Source organism: Amaranthus tricolor, chromosome 2, assembly GCF_026212465.1.
Source record: "Amaranthus tricolor cultivar Red isolate AtriRed21 chromosome 2, ASM2621246v1, whole genome shotgun sequence".
Taxonomy (NCBI): Eukaryota; Viridiplantae; Streptophyta; class Magnoliopsida; order Caryophyllales; family Amaranthaceae; genus Amaranthus; species Amaranthus tricolor.
In genome coordinates this window covers 10041732-10048360 of record NC_080048.1, presented here as the reverse complement: position 1 = coordinate 10048360, position 6629 = coordinate 10041732, and the positions used below count along the sequence as shown (strand labels likewise).

At 29.5% G+C, this 6629-nt stretch overlaps 1 long non-coding RNA gene across 1 annotated transcript; it reads right to left on the bottom strand.

Moving 5' to 3' along the window:
* Positions 1-4588: 4588 nt before the first annotated feature.
* LOC130805306 (uncharacterized) lies at positions 4589-5246 on the bottom strand. The gene is made up of 4 exons (XR_009040183.1): positions 5210-5246; positions 4930-4971; positions 4731-4757; positions 4589-4615 (listed from the first exon to the last, which is right to left on the bottom strand). It is a non-coding gene; the product is annotated as an uncharacterized LOC130805306 (long non-coding RNA).
* Positions 5247-6629: the final 1383 nt, after the last annotated feature.

Here is a 6629-nt window from a genome sequence, read left to right as displayed (position 1 = left end):
TTTATAACTAGAGATATTAATTATTGAGAAGTTCCAAGTTTTATGATTATTTGCTAAAATATTAATTTTTTTTGTAAACTTAATAAAGTTACTTGTTTGTCTAAAACTTGAAACGTTGACTTTTGTGAAATTGTTGGATTTGGAAAACTTATCCTAAGATTACCATTTAACTTGGAGTTATAAATAAAATAATTAATTATCCGAAAAGAATAAGTTGTATTGATTCTAAGTTAGGTAATATCGATTTTAGGAGTTTATTTCAAGAAAAATAAATTTTATAAGCTACTAATGGAAAATATTAAAGAGAAGACTATTAACAAAATAATAAGTAAACTTTTTGGTAATAAATGAGGAAACTATTAAATATAGAGTGATAAATAAAATATAATGAGTAAAGATTAATATATGAATCACAAGGGCCTAGAGGTAAAATTTAAGTCTATGGTAGTAACTATATTAAATAAAAGAAATTCTCACCTAAGTTGAATAAAGTTAAAGTTAGCATGTAATAACGAAAATGTGATGAACTTATGTGAAATTATCTGATTATTGGTTGAATGACCATGATAGTAAGGTAATGTCAAATCATGGACCGACATGTAAAATCCCGGCGCCCATGTTAGCCGGCACGTATAAATGCGGTGTTAGACAGGGAGTTAGCTACAGCTCGAGCATAAACATTGGCGGGGTGACGACTCCCACCACAATTTTATGGATGATAGGATTTTGCAGGAATTAGTTTCAGGTTCCGATCCAGGCCGTAGCTACCAATTATTTGTGCTATCGAGGACTTAGCTGCATTTTGTTATTCACTTGATGTTTGATGATCTTGACGTATTTGTTTTTGGCACTTTCGCGCATAAAGAAGCTCAAACTTGGTTTGTTTTGTATGAAACAGGGCACACAACACCATTTGGTATATATTATTGTGTTGAAATGGTTAGAATTGAAAATCCTAGTCATATGCTTGAAATTACGTGCTAAGTTGCGATTTTAAGGGTTTTTAAGCGTTTTTGGCACTTTTGCGCATAAAGTAGCTCAAACTTGATTTGTTTTGCACGAAACTTGACACACAACGCTATTTGGTATATATTATTGTGTTGACATGGTTAGAATTCAAAATCATAGTCATATGCTTGAAATTACGTACTAAGTTGCAATTTTAAGGGGTTTTAAGCGTTTTTGGAACTTTCGAGCATTAAGTAGCTCCAACTTGAGAAAATGCTTGAAATCGTAGGGATGAAAGTTTGGATTACGGTTTGGTTTCTATCAAAACCAAGTCAAACCAAAAAACATTCAGTTTTCTTTTCATTAGTCCAAAGTCATACCCTTTTTGACATAAATTTTTGGAAAAATTATCTATAATAATCCAATCTATTCATGATTTTCCTACAATAATCTCACCTATTGATTAACCATGAATAATCTCAACTTTAAAGGGTATTTTCGTAAAGTAAACCCGGTAACCAAATGACTTGCAATAACAAGTTTTGTTTTTATAAAAAAATATAAATTAAAATAAAATATCAAAAAAATGTTAAAAAAATGTTTTAAAAATTTTATGATTTTTTTATTATTCAGAAAATTTTGTATGTAAATTTTTGAAAATTTTCTAATATTAAATTAATTTTTAGTTTACTATTTTAGTGAATTACCTACTATAGCAGGTCATCGGGTTACTCAAGACAAAAACCCCTAAAATTGGGATTGTTCATAGTTAATCAATAGGTTGGATAATTGTAGGGAAATCATAAAAAAGTTGGATTATTATAGATAATTTTTTCCTTCATTTTTTTTAAAGAATTCCCAAAATAAGTTTAGAAAAATTTTAATTTCTAAAAAAGTGTATGTGTCCGAACCAAAATTAAGAGAATACAAACTACATTCAGTTCCCTACATAGTGAAGTGCAAGAACATGTCTCATAAGCAGTTAAAAAAGTAGTAGAATTTGACCATTATGATCATTAAGATTACAAATTTGGTTTTAATCCTGACATGCTCAAAATCTCAAATGATATATGTAAGAGGGTAAGAGAACAAAATCAACAACACAAGTCCTCAATTCTCACATAATAATAGCGACAGTAAGTCACTAAATCAAAAAGTATGATAGGCAAATAAAAACCTAATATTTTCAACAAGAATATCCTTTGCCATATGAGATAAGATAAGCAATGAACAACCATAAATACTGATTAAGTTCCAAAATACATTGAAGTATAGTACCCTAATATTTGTATTAGTCTTTTAAGAGGAAAAAAATTGAAGATGAAAGGAAAATAAAAAACTAGATGAGAAAATCAAAAGGTAATCTACAACTCAAACAACCCAGAAAAACGGTAAAATTAAGAGAATAAAAACTACATTCAGTTCCCTACATAGTGATGTGCAAGAACATGTCTCATAAGCAGTTAAAAAAGTAGTAGAATTTGACCGTTATGATCATTAAGATTACAAATTTGGTTTTAATCTTGACATGCTCAAAATCTCAAGAAATAACCTTGCGGATAAACAACCTTGTAACCCCAAGCTCTGCTAGCAATACTCTGCGAATAATCTGCAGTACATGATACATACATTATTGTTTGACAACTTGTTTGGATACAATGACTTGGTGAAAAAGTTCGAAAATAGAATTTTATTTATATTTTTTTTCTATCTTTCAAATGATATATGTAAGAGGGTAAGAGAACAAAATCAACAACACAAGTCCTCAATTCTCACATAATAATAGCGACAGTAAGTCACTAAATCAAAAAGTATGATAGGCAATGAACAAGAATATCCTTTGCCATATGAGATAAGATAAGCAATGAACAACCATCCATAAATACTGATTATGTTCCATAAATACTCGATGATGTTCATTCCATGGTATTAATTTAATAAATGAATGTTCATGTGACTGATTTCATTTCTTCAATATATCCTATTCAATACTTCACTGAAAACTCATGTATACGTTTCTACACTATGTTACTTGGACTCCGATACTGGTATGTTTCCAAGTATCGAACATGTCTATAATATTCAATTTCACACCTATAAATAAAGTGTCCTAAGTGTCTACCAATGTCCGATCATCAACAATACGACTGGGTACATGAGTCAGAATGAAGAATCAGAGCAACATTGTAACTACATAAAGAGACTTACCGGAATCATGTGTTTCCAACGAACATAACTCTTTGACTTGAAAGTCACTAGGTTGAGGCTCCTTAAAATCTTCCTCGAAGCACATCTCCTTGACATCATGATAATTAGGATACGGACCATCTTGAAGTTTAGCAAAGAAATAAAACAGCTTGGAATCATCTTCAGAACGAGCGATGAAATTCATGCACACCACTGTTACAGGTTGGTGCTGCCTATCTGCAACAAGTACCTCCTTCAGCAACAAATTTGTGCACTGCAACAAACATCTCAAATATTATGATAAAGTTGCACAACTGTGTTTGGAGTAGAATTAGTAGTTCAAATTGGTACAATCTTTAAGATTTTAAAGAGATAATGTTTTTTTAGGGTGGGTTTCATGGGAGGAAAGGGAAGAAATGCATGAGGTAAGGATCCTTACACCTCAAATGTCCATGCAGAATTTCAATCAATTCAAATAGCCCATGATCCTTACATCTCACTCTCCTAGGGTATCAATAAGTCCATTGGAAATATTTCACAAAAGTACAACATATCAAATCAAACACTTAAGACTCGTAATAGCTCACACGCCCTATTCAGAATTATCAGTACTTCTTTCACAATTCCCACAAGATTGGTCGTAGCAAAATTTGTAAAGACTCGTCATTGTAATTGATCACATCTATGGTATTAATATTTGAGTTAATATGAAGTACATAAAATAGTTCAACAATGAGATATAAAATAAAATGCCTACTGAATTAAATTTTGTTTCTATTCAAATAAAATTTTACACAAGCCTAAAACAAGCATTGATGTGCTTCTCCAACACTAAAGCAAAAATAAATCTTATGCTTGTAGAATTATAAAATTAACTTGAGAATGCATATATAAATAACAAGAATGAAATTCAAGAAAAGGGTGGTCAGAACACACACATATGCCTAATCAATCAGTTTGTTACTCCGACTCTTCATTTTGGTTCACGTACCCATATCCAATCCTTGATACTAGGACATTGGACACTTCATTTTAGGTATAAAAATTGCATATTGAGACGGGTCCGATGCTAGTAAACGCACAGTTTTCCGAGTATGTCGATATCGATACCTGAGTCAACCCCCCAAACTAATTCAACTTCTAATGGGGAGCAGTGGGAACATCAAAAGAAGAGACACAAGCAAAGAGGTAAAGATTGTAAGCAATGCAAAAAAAAAAAAACTTTAAAACAACTGCATATAAAGAACTTTATAAGTGAATCTATAAAAGGAATACAAAACAATCGATCGGCTATATAAGAGAAAAAAAATAATCAACAGATAATGCCCAAGACAGTATGACACTAAACAAACAATAGGGAAAATAAAAACTGACCTCTTTAGAATTGTAGTAGGTTAGCGCCTTTTCGGCAAGAGGCTTATAGAAATTCAAATTAGCAAGAGTAGCCACCCTTCTGGGAGGGCCTTCGAGATATCCAGGGCTAAACAAAGCAAAACAAAGAAAAATACCCACTGAAGGGGTAACGAAATAAATAAAATCGGGTTCAAAAAATAAAACAAAACAACACAAATTCACTCATTCATTCAATTACTTACGTATCAGACTCCTCCTCCTCATCAACACTATTAAACAGATAAACAAAATCAAAAAATCAAAATTCAAGTCAATTTTACTAGTAATAAAATTCCAAGTAAATAAATTAATTAAGCAAATACAGTATTAAACACATAAACTGTTGAACAGGTAAACAAAATGAAATCAAATATTAAAATTAAGCAAAGATTACACACATACATTTGATCACGATCAATGTAATAATCTCCAGGATAATCCAGGCTGAGAAAAAGCAAACAAAAAACCAAGTGAATTATATTACTATGATTAAAAATTCAAGTCAATAAAATTAAGGAAATATTAAACACATAGAAGTACATACATATAACGATCAAGGTTCTGGGCCTTTATGCGGCACAGATGGTAAACGAATTATGGATCGGAATTAGCAATAACATAACTAACAACTAACTTTAAAAAATTAATTAAAAACATAACAAATGAACAAACAGTGACGTACCAAGGAATTGATTTCAATTTTTTTTGAGGCCTTGATGCATGAACTAGAATGAGATCAGTTAACCAAACATAAAAAACAGAAAAAAAAATATATAATCAAAACAAATCGAAAAATTTAATAGAGATTAAACGAAAATTAACAAACTAACCTTGAAGATGAAGAGATTTGAAGAAGAAAGGGTTATAACATATATTTAGGGTTATAAAAAAAAAACTACTATTGAAATCAAAAGCGTGTTATGAAATCTGAAAAGTCATATAATATATTTAGGGTTATGTGACTTTTTCACATCCCACTTGACACGTACATTTTAATTTCAGCAGTAATTTTTTTTACAATTAATATAAATTAGATTTTGGCTTGGCTTTTAAGAGCCGTCTTTATAAAAGACGGACTCTCAAGAGAGCTCAAAGTTGTGAATTTCAAAAAGTTCATCTTATTATTTGTGCATTATTTATGTTAGTTTTAATTTTTCCTCATCAATCTATTCAACTTTCTTCGACCTATACTATCCATCCTCAAGTTTTCTCTTATCATATTTTCTAAAAATTCAGACCATTACTTGTTGAAATAACAAGTTTGATTAAACTTTTTATCTTTTCATCTTCTTTATTCTTCTTTGTTCACAAGTAAACAAGTTTGATTCATTTATTTGTTGATTTATTTTTTTTTGGTATTATTTGTTTAATAATAAGTGATTTTTTGTAGGATTTATGATTGTTTTTGTAATTATTTGTTTCATAATATTTATGATTGTTTTTGTAATCTTCTATACAATATATTAATAAAGAAACAATTAGGACACATGTCGACTTCACAATAAAAGTTTTCCCGCTCTTTTCATGTTCTTATTATCTATACATCTATCTATACAATATACTAATGAAGAAACAATTAGGACGCATGTTGACTTCACAATAAAAATTTTCCCGCTCTTTTCATGTTCTTATTATCTATACATCTATCTATACAATATACTAATGAAGAAACAATTAGGACGCATGTTGACTTCACAATAAAAGTTTTCCCGCTCTTTTCATGTTCTTATTATCTATACATCTATCTATACAATATACTAATGAAGAAACAATTAGGACGCATGTTGACTTCACAATAAAAAAATTTCCGCTCTTTTCATGTTCTTATCAGGCAAATATATTTTCGCATATCATGTATTATCTTTCTGATTAGATTGTTTAATATATTAGTTACAAAAGATTTTAAAATTATATCTTATTTACTAATTTTTATCATATACAATCAATTAAGATATGTAGTATCTTTTAATTACAATGGATAATTAACGGATAATTATCGGATAACATATTAATTAATTATGTAAAAAATTTATTTTCATTAAAATATTTTGTAATAAATTAAAAAAAGAAAATAATTTTGAAATAGCTTTTTTATAGATAAT